Source organism: Trachemys scripta, chromosome 1 (assembly GCF_013100865.1).
Source record: "Trachemys scripta elegans isolate TJP31775 chromosome 1, CAS_Tse_1.0, whole genome shotgun sequence".
Taxonomy (NCBI): domain Eukaryota; kingdom Metazoa; phylum Chordata; order Testudines; family Emydidae; genus Trachemys; species Trachemys scripta.
Genome location: NC_048298.1, coordinates 123,646,999 through 123,670,368, shown reverse-complemented (window position 1 = coordinate 123,670,368; position 23,370 = coordinate 123,646,999). Strand labels below are relative to the sequence as shown.

At 41.8% G+C, this 23,370-nt stretch overlaps 1 protein-coding gene across 2 annotated transcripts in view; it reads left to right on the top strand.

Moving 5' to 3' along the window:
• WNT7B (Wnt family member 7B) overlaps positions 1 to 23,370 on the top strand; it is a 136,656-nt gene that overhangs the window by 77,028 nt on the left and 36,258 nt on the right. The gene's annotated exons all lie outside the window — the stretch shown is intronic.

Sequence of the window (23,370 nt, the reverse complement as noted above, 5' to 3'; positions counted from 1 at the left end):
CGGTGATATCTGTGCTTGATTTTAATAACGGTAGTCAGTCACATAGGGGAACCAAAAGTCGAATTTGGCCTGTGGTGTTCAATCAGTGATTTTTGTAACACTGTGAAAGAATGACATACCTTTATTCACTGCCCATGTGAGGAATGAAGGGTTCATATGTAGGGTGACCAGATGTTCCGATTTTATAGGAACAGTCCCGATATTCGGGGCTTTTTCTTATATAGGCGCCTATTATGCCCCACCTCCTGTCCTGATTTTACACGTTTGCTATCTGGTCATCCTACTCAGATGGTGCTTGGGTTGTCTTGCGGGAGGAAGGCCTTCCCTCTAACACTAGTGAGGAGTGAATCTCAAAAAGCTGATGTTTGGTTCAAACAAGCATTGATCTGGATGTTCACCCAACAATTATGCAAAGCCTTTGAGTTTGACGCTGGCTGAAAATCTCATGGGCATGATGGGCTATTTCCCAAACTGCTGTAAGCCAGTATAACTCCACTGACTTTAGTGGAGCAGATTTATACCAGCTCATTGTGTCTTGACACTTCCACATCACACAAAAACACAGAAGTGCAGAAGAGTGCAAAAATTGAAATAAATGAGAGAAAATATTATCTGAACTTTTCTGGAGCTCAGAAAAGGTTTGGCTGCATTTGAGTTTGGCTAGGGGAAGGTCAGGAGTGAAGAGGTATTGCTATATCTGAACTCGTTCACTCATCCTTTCCAAGAATTTTAGCATTCATGCAATCTCACTTGTCAGTGTTTCTTTCTACACTTGTACTAAGATATTTCTACGTTCATCCTGAGAAAAGTTTTTCTCTTTTAGTTCCTTTTACACTTGTAGCAATTTTCTGGTCATGCAAAATGGCTATAATTTTGTTGGATACCGGCATAATCTTTCATTTCTCTCACTGTTGCACAAAAAGAAGGGCTCCAGAAGGGGAAAGAGGTTGACAATCCTCAAACTAGCAAACCTCCAAGTGATGGGGGTAATTTGAGTTTTATTCTTAACATTAATTGCATCAGAATGACATCAAGCCACCTAATTACACAGACACTTCCTTGCTGCTGCCTACTGGGGAGAGAAAAATGCCTGAACCTCTTCAAGTGCTAGTGGTTTGGGGGATTTAATGTTTAAGGGGAAGCTTTTCTGCTATCTCACTGACATCTGTTGTTCAATGGTGAAATCTTGATACACTATTGATAGTGAAGCTGCCTGTGACTCCACACCTGTAGAATTTCTTCGGTATAAATTCTATTTTATTTATTAGATTCGGTGCATCCCAATAGGGCTAGCAAGAGACCTGGCGAGGTTTAAATAGGTAAGCACACTTGAAACACTGAGCAAGCTTTATTGAGTATATTAGAGAGAACATCCTGATAGGGATGGACATTCCAAAAATTTAGCATAAATAGAACCAGATTGGGAGACTGAATGCTGACTATATGAACACACATTATTACAACCTGAAACAAGGACAGCAATGAATAAGAAGAACAAGCAAAGTACACAATTGGGCAAAGAATTCACAAAAAACTTATCAGCCTCTTTTTTTTTCCTGTTCACATAGTCATATTTTGCTTACCCTTTGCCAAGCCAGAGGCAGTAGGAGTCAGACTATCCATGCCAACATGTGTTAACCTAATTCCTTTGTTCTGGCTGAACCAGGAGTATCTGGTTGTTGAGCCCTATCAATCTATTTACTTGTGCTTTGGAACTTAAACTGGGGTGTGAACATGTGATGGTTTTGCAACTTGGGGCTTGAATTAAGAAATTAATGGTAATAGTGCACATAGGGGCAGCTGCAGCATTCAGAAGCCGAAACTGATAAAGCCCTGAGGGTTCCCAATTTATCAACCCTCCCCACCCTCTGCCATGGCAGCTGCTGTTGCTCAATATAGATTTCCTAGAAATGTATATGTGCCAAGTATAATAAGTGCTGCACTGAAGTACGTATTCAGGCAGTCAGCCTGACTGGAAGTCCATTCTGACACACTTTCACTGCTATTGTTACCAGAGCTAGCTAGGTTAAAGCTAGCTTAAAGCTAACTTGGGTACATCTAAGGTTCTGCAATCACATCTCTGATTGCAGTGTGGACATACCCTGGGTAAGATCCTTCAACACTCCCTTCCTGCCAGTTGGCTCATACTGCAGCTATTCCTAGTCCATATGTCCCTGCCCAGCTCAGTTTCAGACCAACACAGGTTGGGGTAGAGAAAAGCATTCCCCCCTTGATGGGGATGGGATAGGGAGGTAGTTCAATGGGAAGGAGAAAAGATGATAGAATATTAGGTCATCTCCCTTGATTTGGGGTTGAAAATCATGGGCCCTTATCCCCTGCTTAGAGGGAGAATATTGTAGATGGCCCTTGTTTGCAGAGTTTGTGGCAGATAGTGTGCGTGTGTATGTATGTATGGAAAAGTAGGCATATATGAGGCACAATGTATCTATCTATCTATATATACACACAAATACACACACGTGTGGCAGAGTAGTATTCATGCATGCCTGACGGAGTGCGGAGGTATATATCTTGCAAGGCATGTGTGTGTTGTGTGGCAAAGTGTGGGTATAAATGAGTGGTAACATGAATGGAAAGGCATTAGCGATAGAATGGACTAGAGGAGTGTTATTCGGAGACTGAGGAAGTCAAGAAAGAAACAGGGGGAGATTGGGGTGGGGCACAGAGATAAAGGAATGAAGGAGGGCAGTGAATAGGGAAAAGGAGAGACTGAAGAAGGAATGAGAGAGAGGAAGATTAAGAGAATAGAGGGAGGAAAGGGAAACTGAAAAAACATGGAGAAAGAGGGAGAGAACAGAGAAATCATAAATGGAGCATGAAAGCGAAGAGATGGAACAACATGTAGCTGAAGCATTTAGAATGAAGACAGAACAATGAAAGGGGAGGAAGGGGCACACACAGATGTACAATAAAAGTAAAAGCAAGAAGAAAAAATCTGAAAATGGCTTAAGAAGGCTCCAGAGGTGATTCAGGGAATTATAAAATGGTAAGCCTTACATCTGAAGCTGGTAAATTAGTTGAAATAATAATTACAAACAGAATAACAAAACACCTGGAAATTCATGATAACATAGGGTTTAACCATCATGGAAGAGGAAAGTTGTGACTCACAAATTGCTTAGAATTCTTTGAATCTATTCATAAAATAGTGAATAGAGGAGAAGTGGTTGACTATTTAGGTGGGTGAGGTAATATCTTTTATTGTAGCAACTTCTGTTGGTGAGAGAGACATGCTTTCAAGCTCCACAGAGCTCTTCTTCACCCACCTTGTCTCTCTCCTATCCTGGGACCAACACATCTAAATAAATTGTTTGTAGTGTTGTTGTAGACTTTGCAAAGGTCTTTGACAAGGTTCCACACAAGAGGCTACTAAAGAAACTAAGTAGTCATGAGGCGAGAGGCAAAGTATTGCCATGGAGCAAAAACTAGCCAACACACGAAAGCAAAGAGGTGGATTAAATGGTCACTTTTTATCATGGCAAAATGTTAACAGTGGACGTGCCTCAAGGTTCCATACTAGGTCCCATGTTGTTTAATATATTTATTGATCATCTGGAAAGGGTGCGAGTAGTGAGGTAGCAAAATGTGAAGATGACACAAAGTTATTTAGGTTAGTCAGGGCCAGACAAGAATACGAGGAACTTCATAGAGATCTAAACAAGCAAGATGAATGGGCAACTTGATGGCAAATGAAATTCAATGTCAATAAATGCAAAGTAATGCACATTGGAAGGAAAAATTCAAACTACTCATACACCTTTAAGAAAGGAATGTGGGTGTTACTGTAGACATCTTAACAAAGACCTTGGCTGAGGTGCTGCTGGAGGCAAAAAAAGGCAAAGATGGTGCTAGGATGCCGAAGGAATGGGATGGTGAATAATATGGAAAACATAATGCCTTTCTATAAATCAATGGTGCAGTCTCACTACTGTGTGTGCAATACAGGTTACCCCATCTCAAAAAGGATATTGCAGAACTAGAGGGGATTTGGAGAAAAATGATGAAAATGATCAAAGGCATTGTGAAACTTTTATATAAAAGAGAAATTGAAAGGATTGGGCTTATATACCATAGAAACTAGATGACTAAGACAGGACATGATGAAAGTACACAAAATAATAAGTGCTCTAGAGCTTCTGTTCTCCCTGTCTCATAACACGAGAACAAGGGGACATTGAATGAAATGAAGGAGCTGGGAAATTCTAAACTAATAAAAGGAATTACTTTTCCAAAGGACATGTAGTTGAACTGTGATTACTCATTTCCACAGGAAGCTGTTGAGACCAAGAACTTCACAAGATTCAAAAAGGGATTGGGTATTTATATGAATAGCAAGAATAGCAGAACTATCATAATAAATGATAACAAAAATTTAGAAGGGATATAAAACCTCATGCATCAAAGCTTAAGTCAATCTCTGTTAGAGACCAGGATGAAACATAATGTGGGGGAGAGATTATCCCACATCAGACTATTGCAGGGCTCTTCCTCTGGCCACTGCTGGAGACTAGATAGATCTTGGGTCTGATCCAGTATAGCTATTCCTATGTAGCTGAAAATATTTTAAACTTTTGGATGTATGAATATTGATTAATACATTGTTCTTTAGGAAACTTTCTGAGACCGGAAAATGGGTTAATAGTGCCACTTAGTCCTGGACGAATTCTGAGTCACTGTGTGTGCACAGAATTCATTCCCCTCCCGCCCCCCGCAGATTTCTTTGCTTTCTAGCAGAAAAATTACTTCTGGAGGGGAAGCAAAGGAAAGCTCAAGAGCGGTCACGTGCCCCACCCCAGCAGTGCAGGCAGGTTGGTTTGGGCGCCTGGAGCAGCCGGTAGAGATGTAAATCACCACCAGGAGGGGGGTGCATGTGTGTGAGAGAGAGAGAGACACTCTGTCCCTCTCACTTGCTATTGCAGCATGCTCGGCATGGAGGGGCAGGGCTTCGGGGTGTTTCTGAGGAGGTAGGTGTAGTAGGGCATGCTCTGTCCCCTCAGACAGAGCAGAATGTAGCAGCCTGACTGCTTAGTGAATTATTCTCACTGTCTTTGTGAATTCCCCCAGGAGTATAAAACAGTGTAAATGTTTTAAGGATCCTTTACATTGCCAGAGTGGTGTAAAAGACAGTATGGTCCTATAAATGCGTATACTGCTTTAGTGATTAGAACTGGTCTAAAATTTTGGACTGAAAAAATTTCCTATCAAAATGTTCAGTGAACTGTTTGGTACTGACCTTTCTGGAGATGGTCAGTAGCCAATATAAATTGTGAGTCTGATTCCCCTGCCCTCAGTTGCCTATATTGTAACACTGAGCATATGTTGCACATATTTGTTGAATAATAACTCAAAATAAAGGATCAAACCTAGCTACAATACTATTAGGCAAGGGGATTTGCTCTCCACTCCCATTCTCTATCCATTGTATTGTAGTTTAAATAAATTACTAAAATAATTGAAACCAGAGTGATTATATTGCATTATTTTGACAAATAAATATGCAGAATTTTGTGGAATTTTAAAGTATTGTGCGCAGAATTTTTAATTTTTTGGTGCAGAATTACCCCAGGACTAGCCACTGTATCTTCTTTGAATTTCACCTCAGGATTAAAATTTAGGAATGAGTTTTAAAAGAGGTGTTGGAGGCAAAATAGCTTTAAAATTAAAGATATTAAAATTAATGGATGATGTGTGGTTAAATCTCTTGCACGGCTTTGGAAAGCTCAGCATGGACACTCAGTTTCTGTAGATTTTATTTCTGTTCCTTGCACCCTTATGAAACTCTTACTGAAACTCTCTCTTACTGTTTGTTTGTACAATGTCTAGGACAATCCTGATCTCAGTTAGGGACAGGAGGCAGTAGTGTAATACAAATAAGAAGGAGTGGTGCATGCAGAGAAATTGATATTTTATTGTCTGCCTTTAAAAAGAGTACCCATGCTTTGTTTTGAAAGAGACTTTAAAATCTCTCCATTGGTGTTTTTAGTGCCATACCTCTCACCCTGAAGCTCACTTTTGCAAAAGGGGGGGGTGGTGGTGGTGCAGCCAGCACCCAAAGCAGACTTTTGCAAAAGGGGGGGGGGTGCAGCCTGCACCCAAAGCCATGAATTCTAGTTTGTAGCTCAAATTCTGGGCAGTCACTAAACATTTGGTGGAGACGGCTGTTTCTTCCCAGACTTTACTGCCAACCACAGGTGGGAGGAAAAGAGCAGTGCCACCTTTTTAATGACTGGCAAGAATCCTGTTCTTTATTTCCATGGATGTGTTTCATAGAATCAAATCATAGAATCATAGAATATCAGGATTGGAAGGGACCTCAGGAGGTCATCTAGTCCAACCCCCTGCTCAAAGCAGGACCAATTCCCAACTAAATCATCCCAGCCAGGGCTTTGTCAAGCCGGGCCTTAAAAACCTCCAAGGAAGGAGACTCCACCACCTCCCTAGGTAACGCATTCCAGTGCTTCACCACCCTCCTAGTGAACTAGTGTTTCCTAATATCCAACCTGGACCTCCCCCACTGCAACTTGAGACCATTGCTCCTTGTTCTGTCATCTGCCACCGCTGAAAACAGCCGAACTCCATCCTCTTTGGAACCCCCCTTCAGGTAGTTGAAGGCTGCTATCAAATCCCCCCTCATTCTTCTCTTCTGGAGACTAAACAATCCCAGTTCCCTCAGCCTCTCCTCATAAGTCATGTGCTCCAGACCCCTAATCATTTTTGTTGCCCTCCGCTGGACTCTTTCCAATTTTTCCACATCCTTCTTGTAGTGTGGGACCCAAAACTGGACACAGTATTCTAGATGAGGCCTCACCAATGTCAAATAAAGGGGAACGATCACGTTCCTCGATCTGCTGGCAATGCCCCTACTTATACAGCCCAAAATGCCGTTAGCCTTCTTGGCAACAAGGGCACACTGTTGACTCATATCCAGCTTCTCGTCCACTGTGACCCCTAGGTCCTTTTCTGCAGAACTGCTACTTAGCCATTCGGTCCCTAGTCTGTAGCAGTGCATGGGATTCTTCCGTCCTAAGTGCAGGACTCTGCACTTGTCCTTGTTGAACCTCATCAGGTTTTTTTTGGCCCAATCCTCTAATTTGTCTAGGTCCCTCTGTATCTGATCCCTACCCCCTAGTGTATCTACCACGCCTCCTAGTTTAGTGTCATCTGCAAACTTGCTGAGAGTGCAGTCCACACCATCCTCCAGATCATTAATAAAGATATTAAACAAAACCGGCCCCAGGACCGATCCTTGGGGCACTCCGCTTGAAACTGGCTGCCAACTAGACATGGAGCCATTGATCACTACCCGTTGAGCCCGACGATCCAGCCAGCTTTCTATCCACCTTACAGTCCATTCATCCAGCCCATACTACTTTAACTTGGCGGCAAGAATACTGTGGGAGACCGTATCAAAAGCTTTGCTAAAGTCAAGGAATAACACATCCACTGCTTTCCCCTCATCCACAGAGCCAGTTATCCCATCATAGAAGGCAATTAGGTTAGTCAGGCACAACTTCCCCTTGGTGAATCCATGCTGACTGTTCCTGATCACTTTCCTCTCCTCTAAGTGTTTCATAATTGATTCCTTGAGAACCTGCTCCATGATGTTTCCAGAGACTGAGGTGAGGCTGACTGGCCTGTAGTTCCCCGGATCCTCCTTCTTCCCTTTTTTAAAGATGGGCACTACATTAGCCTTTTTTCAGTCATCTGGGACCTCCCCCGATCGCCATGATTTTTCAAAAATAATGGCTAATGGCTCTGCAATCTCATCCGCCAACTCCTTTAGCACCCTCGGATGCAGCGCATCCGGCCCCATGGACTTGTGCACATCCAGTTTTTCTAAATAGTCCCAAACCACTTCTTTCTCCACAGAGGGCTGGTCACCTTCTCCCCATATTGTGCTGCCCAGTGCAGCAGTCTGGGAGCTGACCTTGTTCGTGAAGACAGAGGCAAAAAAAGCATTGAGTACATTAGCTTTTTCCACATCCTCGGTCATTAGGTTGCCTCCCTCATTCAGTAAGGGGCCCACACTTTCCTTGACTTTCTTCTTGTTGCTAACATGCCTGAAGAAACCCTTCTTGTTACTCTTAACATCTCTTGCTAGCTGCAACTCCAAGTGTGATTTGGCCTTCCTGATTTCACTCCTGCATGCCTGAGCAATATTTTTATACTCCTCCCTGGTCATTTGTCCAATTTTCCACTTCTTGTAAGCTTCTTTTTTGCATTTAAGATCAGCAAGGATTTCACTGTTTAGCCAAGCTGGTCGCCTGCCATATTTACTATTCTTTCTACACATCGGGATGGTTTGTTCCTGCAACCGCAATAAGGATTCTTTAAAATACAGCCAGCTCTCCTGGACCCCTTTGCCCTTCATGTTATTCTCCCAGAGGATCCTGCCCATCTGTTCCCTGAGGGAGTCAAAGTCTGCTTTTCTGAAGTCCAGAGTCCGTATTCTGATGCTCTCCTTTCTTCCTTGTGTCAGGATCCTGAACTCGACCATCTCATGGTCACTGCCTCCTAGGTTCCCATCCACTTTTGCTTCCCCTACTAATTCTTCCCTGTTTGTGAGCAGCAGGTCAAGAAAAGCTCTGCCCCTAGTTGGTTCCTCCAGCACTTGCACCAGGAAATTGTCCCCTACACTTTCCAAAAAATTCCTGGATTGTCTGTGCACCGCTGTATTGCTCTCCCAGCAGATCTCAGGGTGATTAAAGTCTCCCATGAGAACCAGGGCCTGCGATCTAGCAACTTCTGCTAGTTGCCAGAAGAAAGCCTTGTCCACCTCATCCCCCTGGTCTGGTGGTCTATAGCAGACTCCAACCACGACATGACCCTTGTTGCTCACACTTCTCAACTTTATCCAGAGACTCTCAGGTTTTTCTGCAGTTTCATACCGGAGCTCTGAGCAGTCATACTCCTCTCTTACATACAATGCAACTCCCCCACCTTTTCTGTCCTGCCTGTCCTTCCTGAACAGTTTATATCCATCCATGACAGTACTCCAGTCATGTGAGTTATCCCACCAAGTCTCTGTTATTCCAATCACATCATAGTTCCCTGACTGTGCTAGGACTTCCCTGCTTGTTTCCCAGGCTTCTTGCATTTGTGTATAGGCACTTAAGATAACTCATCGATCGTCCCTCTTTCTCAGTATGAGACAGGAGTCCTCCCCTCTTGTGCTCTCCTGCTTGTGCTTCCTCCCAGAATCCCATTTCCCCACTTACCTCAGGGCTTTGGTCTCTTTCCCCCGGTGAACCTAGTTTAAAGCCCTCCTCACTAGGTTAGCCAGCCTGCTAGCGAAGATGCTCTTCCCTCTCTTCGTTAGATGGAGCCCGTCTCTGCCTAGCACTCCTCCTTCTTGGAACACCACCCCATGGTCGAAGAATCCAAAGCCTTCTCTCCGACACCACCTGCGTAGCCATTCGTTGACTTCCACGATTCGACGGTCTCTACCCAGGCCTTTTCCTTGCACAGGGAGGATGGACGAGAACACCACTTGCGCCTCAAACTCCTTTATCCTTCTTCCCAGAGCCACGTAGACTGCAGTGATCCGCTCAAGGTCATTCTTGGCAGTATCATTGGTGCCCACGTGGAGAAGCAGGAAGGGATAGCGATCCGAGGGCTTGATGAGTCTCGGCAGTCTCTCCGTCACATCGTGTATCCTAGCTCCTGGCAAGCAGCAGACCTCTCGGTTTTCCCGGTCGGGGCGGCAGATAGATGACTCAGTCCCCCTGAGGAGGGAGTCCCCGACCACCACCACCCTCCTCCTCCTCTTGGGAGTGGTGGTCGTGGAACCCCCATCCCTAGGACAGTGCATCTTTTGCCTTCCAATCGGTGGAGTCTCCTTCTGCTCCCTTCCCTCAGATGGGTCATCTAGTCCACTCTCCACATTAGTACCTGTAGAGAGAACATGGAAACGATTGCTCACCTGTATCTCCATTGCTGGTGCATGGACGCTCCTCTTTCTCCTTCTGGAGGTCACAAGCTGCCAAACCTCTTCACAATCCTTCTGTCCCTGCTACACCTGCTCTGAATCTTCAGAACATTGTGGCCGTAGAAGCATCTCTTGACGTCTGTCCAGGAAATCTTCATTTTCCCTTATGCAACGCAGAGTCGATACTCGTTTCTCCAGCCCTCGAACCTTCTCTTCCAATATGGAGACCAGGTTGCACTTTGTACAGACAAAGTCGCTTCTGTCCTGTGGAAGAAAGACAAACATGGCACAACCTGTGCAGGTTTCAACAGCTGATCGCTCACCTTCCATATCACCGTCCTCTTAAGAGCTTCCTCAACTGTTGCAGGAACTACTCAGAGAAACCTGTAGATGAAAGCCTCAGTGAGCTCTCCCCAAGCGAACTCCCAGGCAAACTCCCTCTGTTAGCCTCTGCTGTTCACCGCTCAGCTGGTTCGCTGCTGACTGCCCTTATATACACCAGTCAGGCCCACTCAAGGCCCAGCTGGAACAAAGCACTCCCAATTCACACTTTTCAAACAAACAAGCAAGCAATCAAGCACATGGTCAAACTGACCAACTGTCCCAGCAGCAGACACTCAGATACTCACCAACACAGCCCCCCTAATGCAGCACTTAGCGTACCTCCTCTCGGACAGCTCCCAGGCAAACTCCCTCTGTTAGCCTCTGCTGTTCGCCGTTTGACATCCCTTTTCATATTCACTATTTGAGAACTTGCAGATGAGTGTGACTGAATGCCAGTGAAGATTTACTATGAATAAGGGAGCTGTACAAACCTTTTAATTGTGAATTATGTAGCCATTTTCACTGGAAAATTTCTATACAAATGAGAAAAAATGGCTTAATATCCAAATTATTCTGCTTAAGGATGAACACAGATGCCACAGCAGTCTTTGGTTAAAGCTATGTAAAACCCAGAAAAAAATGGCCTGATTTTTGGGCCAAAACTTGGGCCATATTTGCCAAAATGTACATTAGCTCTGTGAACTTTTCACTGAACCGGCGTGGTTTCAAGCACTTCTTAACTGACTGATGTGGAATATGGTGGGGTTTTTTATGGTTTAACACAAACTCATACTAAACTTGGCAGTTTTGCTTTGAGATTTCAGGTTTATTTGAAAGCAAAACACAAGCTTAAATGGGAGAATTGTCAAACCACATGAATTATAACTGATGAAAAAGGTCCACATGACCCATGCAAACTGAACCAGATGAGTTTCACCAAGGCCTGTAAAGAATTCCATGATGTTCAAGTATTTATTTATTTGTATTAGTAGAGTAGCAACTAGAGGCCCTACTGTGCCAGGTGCTAAAAAATGTGGCTAGGTACATAAACTTGTATGCATACCAGTTCATATGGGTAATATAACTTTAAATGAGGGACACAGAAATATCGGGCCAGATCCTTGGATCTGATTGAGCTCACTTGGCGTTGCAGAATCAGGCTGTTCTAATTTATGCCTGGCTGCAAAGGCACCCAACAGGTTTTTCCAGCAGCTGGGGATCATTGGCATGCCAGTGCGCTCCTGACATGCCTCTCCTTTGGCCATGCTCCGGCATGACACATACACCAGGGAAGGCCAGAACGCAGTGGCACAGCGCCAACTTTTGAATCTTAAGACACCTGGGGATTCTACAATGCAGCTGGCTAGGCTAGCTCCCCGGCTCTGTAGTATTTCAGTGATTTCAGGCTTTATCAGGGCCAGGATCTAGCCAATTGCATTGAGAACATTGCAAACGGTTTATTCAAAGGGAAAAATGATGAATACACAACAATTATGTTGAATTATACAAGTGAGGCATTCAGATTTGAATGGATCTGTTACTGCAGTTAGGGACAAATGAAAAAGTGACCCAGTCTGGGAGCAGAAGCAATGAATTTAGCAAGGCTGATCCAGGGGAATGAATTAGCAAAGTAATTGCATAGTTTTTGTATACTTATAGCTATGACCTTCTCCAAAGCCATGATCCCCCAGCCAATATCTCATCCCTTGGCACGCCCACTTAACTTGACCCACCTCCCATGCTGCTCAACATTCTCCCATTGGACTCGTCCGCATACAAATTGAGCTTTGCTGAATCCCTTCCCTCCCATTCTCACAGCAATGGCTGCATACGACACCCCTTTGGGCTGCTACCACCTTACCCACTGCTTGAAGGCGGATGTTCCGATTTCTCCTCCTGCTATACATCACCACCTGCCTGCCAGTGAGGTTCCTTTGTGTGCCAATTGATTCAGGAATGATCCAGTTAGTTATTTTTAGGCAGTGAATTATTCGTTGATTGGTATTATTCAGAACTATGAATGCTTCCTTATTTGAGACCTATCCCCAAAAGAATCCCCCTCCTCCCAAAACCTATCTCAAGGAAAAGCCTCTTGCCCCAAAGGTTAACAAACTCTGGCTCTATCAGATCATTGGTGGAAGGGAACTCCAGACTAGAAGGCTCATTTGCCAAAACGGTGCGTTGGCATAAAGGCAATTTCTCACAAAGCTAGGATCTAAACCAGAGCAGATTTTATAGATCATTAACAACACCTGGAAGCAAAAGAGGAAGCCAGGGCAGCCTCTGAAGCATAAAGCCAGAGTAAATGGCAAAAGTGAGATTTACTATTGTTCTTTGAAAGAAGATTATGCAAGATAATGCTTTGTGTATTGACCATTCCCTCTGAAACTCTAAGTATTGCATGGCTCATAAATTACTTCTCTTATCAGGGGTAAATCCAGGGCAAAAATGAGGGCTGGAAGATGAAAGTGTCTGTGGAGGGTGTAGCTGACAAGATGTCAGAATTGATCTGCAGATGACCCCTGTGCCAGACCTGGAAAATGATTGGCTTTATAATTGTTCATCTGACTGTATTTCATATCTCTGAATATATTTCAAGGAAAACCTTTGAGATTTGGGGTGGGGGAAACTAACTCAAATGATTGAGACAGCCACCTGATGGTTGTAAAGAATCAGCAAATTACAGGGCAAGAAACAAGAGTATTTTGAAGGCTTTTTACATCTATTAACTTTTGTGTGGATTTGTGAATCTCTGACATCTTGAAAGAATGCCTGTGAGATGACATTAAGCTTCTCTACAGTGTGTGGTTTAAGAGAATAATAATGTCTGCAGAGTTTAGAATCCAGCCCTCTCCCCTTCCCCCCCCCCCACACACATCGCTCTCCCATCTTCTGCCCTACCCTAAAAATAAAAAAATAAAAGGAAACACTCTACGATTTTAAGGACCACAGTAATCAGGGCATGGATTTTATTGCACCAATGTTGCCAGGTGAACCAAATCTTGTAAGCCACTTGGGAAAAAATGGGCACAAAGCAAAGCAGAACATTTGCATATATACAGTAGATAATTAAGATGATGACCACAATTACAAATTGTGAGTGAGGGGAGAAAGGGGAAGAAGCTCTGCACTGCAGAGACCAGTAAGAAAAATGGTGACTGTGTGGACTCAGTGTGATTAAATCCATATTGGATCTCAGAAAAAGTTTAGGAAAAAATTGTTTTGGGTACACAGGTCTCCAAAGAGAATATGGAAAGTGGGCTCAAGATGTGTCCACAAGAGCTGGTAGTGTGGAAATTAATGGCATGTTATCACACATGTTGTAGGAGGGCCAGCCAATGAGTTGTTTTTGGATGCAAGCCATAGATAAGCTTGATTTAGTTCTGGATTCAGGCTTGCAGATGGATTTAGTAATCTTTATTCTTGGCTATGATGGGAGTTTAACTGACATGCCAAATATTCATAAAAACTCCTACCAAGAGTGTTGCAAGTAGTTGCAAGTAGTCAATGGTATTATTTTCAAAAAAGAAATCCATTGAACTAGACACATGCATACAGTACAATGGTGCTCTCAATGAGCTAGTCAATATGAAAAGCATGCCTTTTCATAAAAGTGGAAGACTTCCAATAGATGAGGACAGTCAGCACTGATAGAAATCACAATCACACTTGTCTTACAGTGCTATCAGCAAATCAATAAAATGAGGAACCGTAAATGAATCCAAATAGTTTGGCTTAATGTGGTCAAACTTCTACCTTTCTGTTTTCCTTTCCTTTTCTGGTGCCATTTCTTTCTCCTTTCACAGTCTCATTTTTATTTTCTTATTTACTGGTTATTTATATGTTCATTATACTTAATACATGTTAATATGTCAGATTAATTGTATGTTTATTATAAGAAAATCTATCTTTATGTATTTCTATTTAAGCCAATAAAACAAGAAATGTAAATAGTGGATTCTCTATAACTTGAAGTCTTTAAATCATTAATTGAGGACTTCAGTAACTCAGCCGGAGGTTATGGGTCTATTATAGGTGGTGGTGGGGGGGGGGGGAGGTTCTGTGACCTGCAATGTGCAGGAGGTCAGACTAGATGATCACGATGGTCCTTTCTGGCCTTAAAGTCCATAAGTAACATGGGGAGAAAAAAGGAATCAGAGAGATGGAAACAAATCGGAGCAGTAATTAGATAATTTTTAATGTAATACAGAGTAGGACAGACTTTATCAAAAGAAAGAGAAGAATCATCTTTAACATAGAAGTAGGTGCTATAGTGATGTAGGCATTTGTCAGTCATTTGGGGACTGGATTGAACCGTGGGCTGCAATATTTATCCGGATCTTTTCTTATCTTCAGATAAGTGGGAGTCCAGCCTATTAACATTCAAGCAAACCATCAGTAAGAAACTTGGTCTCAACAATCTGAACTTGACATCTGAATTGGTAATATCAAGTGGCTCCCATAGTTCACCTCAAGAGGTGGCTTCTTAAGAAATCACATAAATTTTCAACTCTATGACTTCTGCAAAACTATGATATTTGAAATGTCATCATAAAAGCATGCAGTGCATATTCATTCAATTTAAATCTCCACTAATTCACAGCCTCCAGAAAACAACATGGTGCCAGCCTCAATCAAATCTTCAACCTGAGTTCATAGTTATCTAACAGCAGCTAGATACTGGGGGGGCCTTTGTACAAAAATTGATGTTTACCATGATATTTGCAGTATTTCGTTTAGTTCAAATAGAAAATAGCATAAATAACATGACAAATTTAACAGATGTGGGTGAAAAAATTCTAGTTCTTAATGGATTCCAGTCTATATACTACAAGATGCAAAATTCTGGAACTTTGGAATAATCTTAGTGAGAATGTTTACAGAGAAGTCCTTCTCTTAATTAGACTGAATCAAAAAATAGCGAGACACCACTTATAACAGAGACAGGCAGACTGGGTTGACTGTTGAATAGAAACAGAAATAAAAGTTGGGGTGACTCTCAATGTCATCATTTTGCAGCAAAAACATAAAAGTGTCTTTAGTACTCACTGCAATGTCTTCTACTGATGGCTCAAAAAACGCACTTCTTTCCCTAATCAACATTTCTCCTCTGGGTGCAGACACAAAGGCAAATGATGAATAAGGATCAATTGTGTTTGCAATATATTACTGGGACATATGATTTCATGTAAAGGCAGGCACCTTCCATAGGACTGTACCTTTGAACTCCTAAAAAGCAGTAGAAAGTATGTCAGACCAAAGAACTTTCCCACCCAAAAGAACAGTGAACCTACGGCTTTATTTTAATTGCTCAAGTAGTAGTAAATTGGTGCAAAGCGGGCTAGCTGCAAATTTTAAGTTCTCTCGTAAGCATGAAGACTCTCCTTAGAGTGTAATTTAAGACCACTAAGGAAAACTAGAGTGTAAAAGAGAAGGTAAAAGAGGAGGCTACTCGTTTCTGATTTATATTGTCTTGGAAGGAGTTTAAGAGAAGACACAAACAATCCATCCTTTCTGGCAGAAAAAGATGGGTATTCTTTCAGGGAAGCGGCCAAACTACAAGGTACCTAAACCTTAGTAAGAAGATAGACCACTTGGAAGTAGTAGTCATTTGAAATATTCTAGGATTAGGTAAGGAAAAGCATCCCTTATCTTTTACCAATGAGAAATATTATTCTGCCATAATGAGAGAGATAGGGTCAGGCTTCTCAAATTTTGGAAGGTTTTCTTCTTTTTTTTTTAATACTAGGAAACAGATCGTTATTTAAGCATTTAGTCACAAACATCACAATAAATTAAGGTAATTTTTCACAGAGACTATTTAGAGGAGAGAGTAAATGTTCAATATAGGATTTTAAAACCATAAAGGCACATGTCCAGGTTGAGTATCCAATGGCAGGAGATACTGTCTAGCAAACAGAAGTGAAGATTTTTGGATTATATTTCTAGTTTTGCCACCTAGTCACCCTGTGGCTTTGGACAAATCACATTCCAAATGTTTGAAGAGTGTCCACTAATTGTGGGTGCTTCAAATTTCAACTTGAGACTCCTATCCCCAGATTTTCCCACAGGCTGAGTACCCCTACCTCCAACTGAAGTTTAATGGGAGCTGCAGGTACTCAGCATTTCTGAAAATCAGATCCCATGAATCTGAAATTGGGTACCCCAAAACTGAGGATTCAAAATTGAGTGAACCTTTTTGGAAATGTGAGTATTAATCTTTTTGTACTTCAGTTTACCAATCTGTAAAATTACAACCTCAAGGTGTTAGTGAGGCTGGATTAATATTTATGGAATACTTTGAGATCCATGTGTGAAAAGGGACTATGAAAATTCTCAGTTTTATTTTTAAGAAGTGATTCACTATTAGTAAAGTTTTGGCTGACTTTATTAGAAACTGTGCTCATCTGGCTTTATTCATATCATCATCTTTTCCTCTCTCTCCCCCTCCCTCCCTACTATAATGGAATTCTCTATAGACCAATCATTTTCTCCTGATGCTTAAAATAAACATTTAGTTTACACACCTTGCCTTCCTCTGCAATTAATTTTGTTAAGATACTAATAGCTATTTAAACTGAAATGCAATAGATTTTGTTTTCAAAGGTTATGAGTTTGAAGAAAAGTATAGATTGTCTTGAAAGAAAATTGCATTGACTTTCATTAAAACAGATGCACATTTAGCTCTTTGGCAGAACTCTTGCTTTAAAAGCAGAGATCCTGGTTCTAAATACAGTAGTAAATTGTTCATATAATTACTTAATAAGCATTGTATGAGTTGCAGGCAACTAGAAAGTGGTAAAAGGTGGAGTTGAGCAACATTTGGAATATCCACCCCAGGGGACATTCAAAAATTTAAATATTTGTTTTTATTCTACACCAGAACAAAAAGGTGAAATTTTGGTCCATGGAAAATTCTGCAAAATTTTTATTAGGAAATACTGAAACATTTCATTGTGACATTTTTGACCAAAACAAAACATTTTGACATTCCTGACATTGAAATGTTTTATGTTGGTCTATTGGACCGACCCAAAACATTTTGTATCAAGTAAGTTCAACATTAAATTGCCTTTTCCCATTATTGAGTTTTTCCTTGGGGAAGTTGTAGTTTGGCAGCCTCCCTAGCCAGACTATATCTCAGATGATGCACCCGAAGTGATGTGACTTCCACGATGCCTCACACAGCTCAAGCTGAAGGAAATCCACTTTACATTATGGGTGACGATGTGCTCCAAGGAGCCTAGCGCATAGGAGAGAATGGAGGCTCAAACTACAACTCCCACAAGGAAATGTGCTAACAGGGCAATGCAGTTTAATGTTTTGTTGAATTGATTTTCCAGCTACTGCATTTTTAGACTAGCTTTAGTGGAAGGTCTCTGGAAGCAGATCAGTGTTCTGTATAGAGTGGCATTGTAGGCAGATTTCAGAGTAGCAGCTGTGTTAGTCTGTATCCGTAAAAAGAACAGGAGTACTAGTGGGAAGTGGCGGCCAGTACACCCATCGGCCCGCGTCGCTTCCCACAGCTCCCATTGGCCTGAAGCAGCGAACCACAGCCAGTGGAAGCTGCGATTGGCCGAACCTGCAGACGCGGCAGGTAAACAAACCGGCCTGGCCCTCCAGGGGTTTTCCCTACATAAACGGTGTCCCAAGTTTGGGAAACACTGCTTTAAAGCATGCTGACTGTCTGAGTCACTTCTGATGTCATGGTCCTACCCGCCAATGAACTGCACGATAACATGAACTTAAATTATCAGCGTAAACTCTCTCTCTCTATATATATATATATAAAATCATAGACACGTAGGGCTGGAAGGGACCAAAAAGTCAGCAAGTGCAGCCTCCTGCACTGAGGCAGGACCAAATAAACCTAGACAGGTGTTTGTCCAACCTGTTCTGTAAAACCTCCAATGATGGAGATTCCACAACCTCTCTTGGAAGCCCATTCCAGAGCTCAACTAGATAATAATCCTTATAATTAGATTTTTTTCCCAATATCTAACCTAAATCTCCCTTGTTGCAGATTAAGTCCATTGTGTCATGTCCTACCTTCAGTGGACATGGAGAACAATTGATCCCTATCCTCTTTATAACAGCCCTTAACATATTTGAAGATTGTTATAAGGTCCCTCCTTCCCCCCCACCCCAATGCAGTCTTCTTTTCTCAAGACTAAACATGCCCAGCTTTTTAAACTTTTCTGCATAGTTCATGTTTTCTAAATCTTTTATCATTTTTGTTGTTCTCATCTGAACTCTCTCCTATTAGTCCTAAAGTGTGGCACCCATAATTGGACACAGTACTCCAAGGCTAAATAGGGTGGTACTTCCCATGTCTTACATATAACACTTCTGTACCCCCCAGTATGGTGTTGGCATTTTTTTGCAACAGAATCACATTGTGACTCATGTTCAGTTTGTGATCCACTATAACTCCCAGATCCTTTTCAGCAGTTAGTACGCCTAACCAGTTATTCCCCATTTTGTAGTTGTGCATTTGTTTTTTCCTTCCTAAGTCCACTATATTGCACTTATCTTCACTGAATTTCATCTTGTTGAATTCAGACCAATTCTCCAATTTCTCAAGGTCATTTTGAATTCTAACCCTGTCCTCCAAAGTGCTTGCAACCCCACTCAGCTTGGTGTCCTCTGCAAATTTTATAAGCATACTCTCCACTCTATTATCCGAGTCATTAATGAAAATATTGAAAAGTACCCGACCTAGGACTGACCTACGTGGGACCTCACTAGACACACTTTCCCAGTTTGACAGCAAAACATTGATAACTACTCTTTGAATACTGTCTTTCAACCAGTTGAGCACCTTGCTTATAGTAATTTAATCATGCCTACATTTCCCTAGTTTGTTTATGAGAATGTCATGTGGCACTGTGTCAAAAGCCTTACTAAAATCAAGCTATATCACATCTACTGCTTCCAGGGCCGGCTCCAGGCACCAGCATTCCAAGCAGGTGCTTGGGGCGGCAATCTGCAAGGGGTGGCAGTCCATGTGTTTTTGCCACCCCAAGCAGCACACTGAATTACCACCGCAGACAGTGGGGGCAGTCCGTGTGCTGTTACGGCGGCACACACGTTTCCGCGGCAGCGGCAATTTGGCAGCAGCTTCTATGTTCACCTGCCTGTGGCAGCAATTCGGAGGCTTCTGTCTTCCGGCTGAAGACAGAAGTTGCCGTCGAAGTACCGCCACCGTGGAAATGTGTGTGCCGCCCTAACGGCACATGGACTGCCCCTGCCGTCCGGGGCAGCAATTCGGAGTGCTGCTTGGGGTGGCAAAAACAGTAGAGCCGGCCCTGACTGCTGCCCCTCTATCCACTAGGCCAGTAACCCTGTCAAAGAAGGCAATTAGGTTGGTTTGGCATGATTTATTCTTGAAAAATCCATGCTGGCTGTTCCTTAGAACCCTATTATCCTCTAGGTGCTTACAAATTGATTGCTTAATAATTCAATCCAGTATCTTTCCAGGTATCAAAGGTAGGCTCACTGGTCTATAATTCCCTCTTTAGTCCCCTTTTTAAAGATAGGTACTATGTTTGCCTTCTCCAGTCCTCTGGGGTCTTACCCGTCTTCCAGGAGTTCTCAAAGATAATTGCTAACAGTTCCAAGATTGCTTCAGCTAGTTCCTTAAGTACCCTAGTTTGAATTTCATCAGCTTAATCAATTTCTGCCAACTTCAATACATCTAACTTATCCTAAATATTCTTTAACTTGCTCTTTCCCTGGCTTGTGTTCATTTACCCCTTGTTGTTAATATTAATTGTGTTAAATATCTGGTCACCTTTAACCTTTTTAGTGAGGAATGGAGCAAAATACACATTCAACACCTCAGCCTTCTTGGTGTCATAAAATATTAGCTGTCCTTTGCTGATAAATAGAGGACCTACACTTTCCTTTGTCTTTCTCTTGATCCTAATGTAATTAAAGAACAACTTCTTATTCTCCTTTATGTTCCTTGCTAGGTGTAACTCATTTTGTGCCTTAGCCTTTCTGATTTTGTCCCTACATGCTTGTGCTATTATTTTGTTCTCTACCTCAGCAATTTGTCCGTGTTTTCACTTTTTGTAGGATTCCTTTTTGATTTTCAGGTCATTGAAGAGCTCCTAATGTAGCCAAATTGACCCCTTCTTATTCTTCCTATCTTTTCTTTGCATTGGCATAGTTTGTAGTTGTACCTTCAATATTGTTTCCTTGAGAAACTGCCAGGTCTCCTGAACTCCTATTTTCCTTAGATTTTTTTTTTGTCAAGGAACCTTAACTACCATTTCTCTGAGTTTGTCAAAGTCTTCTTTTTGAAGTCCATTGTCCTTATTCAGCTTCTCTCACTCCTTTCTTTTCTTATACTTATGAAATCTATCATTTCATGATCATTTTCACCCAAATTGCCTTCCACCTTCAGATTCGCTACCAGTTCCTCCCTGTTGGTAAGAATCAAGTCTAAAATGTCTGTCTCCCTGCTTTGTTCTGAAATGAAAAATTGTCCCTAATAGATTTCAAGAACTTACTGGAAGTTCAGTGTTTTGCTGTATTACTTTGCCAACAGCTGTCTGGGTAAAGTCCTCCATTACTACCAGATTTGTGTTTTGGATATTCCTGTTATTTGTTCTATAAATGCCTCATTCACCTCCTCTTCCTGATTGGTTGGTCTATAGTAGACCTCTACCATCACCCCTCTTTTTTGCCGTTTTTATCTTTACCTAGAAATTCTGAATTGGTCTTCCTCCCACCTCCTTCTGCACCTCAGAATAAGTGTATAGACTCTTGATGTATAATGTAACACCTCTTCCCCTTTTACTCTGCCTGTCCTTCCACAACAAGCTATACCTTTCTAATCAATATTCCAGTCCAGAGACTCATCCTACCAAGTCTCTATACATATAGGGCTGGGGCTCAACCAAAACCTCATTGATGAAATAGTGGCCCCAGTGAAGTCAATGGGAGTTGTGAACACACCTGACTTTTGAGTGGGTCCAAAATATAAATGCAGATCTGAATTTCAATGTGATTCATAGCTCTAAACGTTGGGAAATGGAAGGCTGAAACATGGATTTAGTTTCATATTTTCAGTCTGGGCACAACTCAAATTAAAAAAAAAACCTCTTTAACAACATTAAATTTAATTTCTTTTCAGAAATACATATTCACAGAGTCAGGTGGTAACTGATGTTATTGTAAGAAAAACAATTCATGGTAAAATAAAAAGTAATGCAGATAAATAATTAGTACATTAATAAATTAAAATCTATGCATATTTGGGGGGTACTAATGATATTACAAATCAGTTAAGCTTTACTCTTGTGGTTTCTAGGTTGTCAAAATCTCTTCCCTAAAATTATAGATGATAGGTTTGGTCATCCAGTCCAACCCTTTACATCAAGCAGGAAAGACTAAACATAGCATTACAACTCATAGCTACATGTGTAGCATCCTCCCTTTTCTTCTCTGTTGTTTCACATATATCCTATTTGGTAAACCACACGTTCTTCAATCAAAGTGTACTAAGCAGTATCTAGAAATAGAATGAAAAACACAACGTAATGCACCATAAATTTATACACATGTTGCAGAATAATGATACAATGCAAATAAGTGCTACATGTACACAAGACTCATCTTTTCAGCTACCTCTTTGGCTAACATAAGGCATTTTCTTTCCTTTCTTGAATAAAATAAGAGAAAAAGAAAATGACTGCATCAGAGGTGTTTGTGTATATGCCTTGTGCATATACACTCTTATGTGTGAGACAATGTACAGAGAGTGTACTCTAATTGCATTACATCATATTATTCAGTAACTGCATTTAGTGATTAGTACATTTTGGTTTACAAACAAATGTTTTACCATACTGGATCAGATCACTGATCCATTCAGCCTGCTACCCTGCCTCTAGCAATAGACAGTTCTGTAGAATCCAAAAGAGTCCACAAAATGAACTATGACAAGTAGCAAGGTTCAGAGGGGTAGGCGCGTTAGTCTGGATCTGTAAAAAGCGACAAAGAGTCCTGTGGCACCTTATAGGCAGAATTTCCTTCCTGAGCCCTGCACTTCCTTTTAGCTAACACTCTGTGTGGCTCTGCAGCATGAGATTCGATTACCCTTACCTTTATTTCATTTTTGTTTGAATAATATACAGTATGGCCATCACCATGACATCCAAATTATTATTATTAGGGACGTAAAGGAACAATCATCAAATCAGACTAAAAAAAGGAAGAGAGAATGAGAAGGCAGTGCCATAGAACACTTGAAAAGATAAGCCTTGCATTGCATTGTACTCTGAGACATGCACTGCACTTTCAGGGTTGCTCTGTGCTCTGAGGCCCCAATTCAGCAAAGCACTTGAAGTCCATCCCTGTTCAGCATATTTTTAATTTTAAGCACATGCTGAAATGCTTTGATCCATAGGAATATCTTGATGAATTGGAGTTTTCAAATTAACAAATTTGGGAGGAGATTCTCAGCTGGTGGAAATGGTCAGTTTCTGCCCCTTACACAGAACTGAGAGTCTGCTCCTTAGACTCTGGTCAGAACTGACCTTAGCATTTTTGGGTGGGCCTGGGAAACACCTTTTAGTCTCTCACAAATGCATCTTGAGGATTTGGGGATGGGTAAATAAGAGAATGCTTAGGGACAGAACCCAAACAAATTTTAGGTAAAAGCTGTGTTTGGATGGACAGATTCTCTTTAGAAAACTGTTTGCACCCCAGAAACCCAATGGGTACACAGAGGGAAGGGAGGAGGAATCTGCAGCTATTCATACAAGAAATGCAGACTGGCTCTGATATCAATTCATAATTAAAAAGAAATTGCCCTCAGGTTTAAAAGCTTTGCGCAATATAAACACAAAGTCAGGAATGCATTTTACCCATGGGCAATATTTTATTGCTACTCCTCTGCCTGCCGGTGACAGCAGGAAACCCTGCCCTCATCCAGCTGAACCTCCATCCTATTCAGGGGAGGTTTCCATGCAAGGTCGTGTTTGACAGGGTCAGCATTATCTTGCGGGTTCTGAGGGGAATGATGTCACAGAGAGTGGCAATCCTGCTTCTGCCACAAAATTAAGGGGTTTCAAACCACTGAGGGA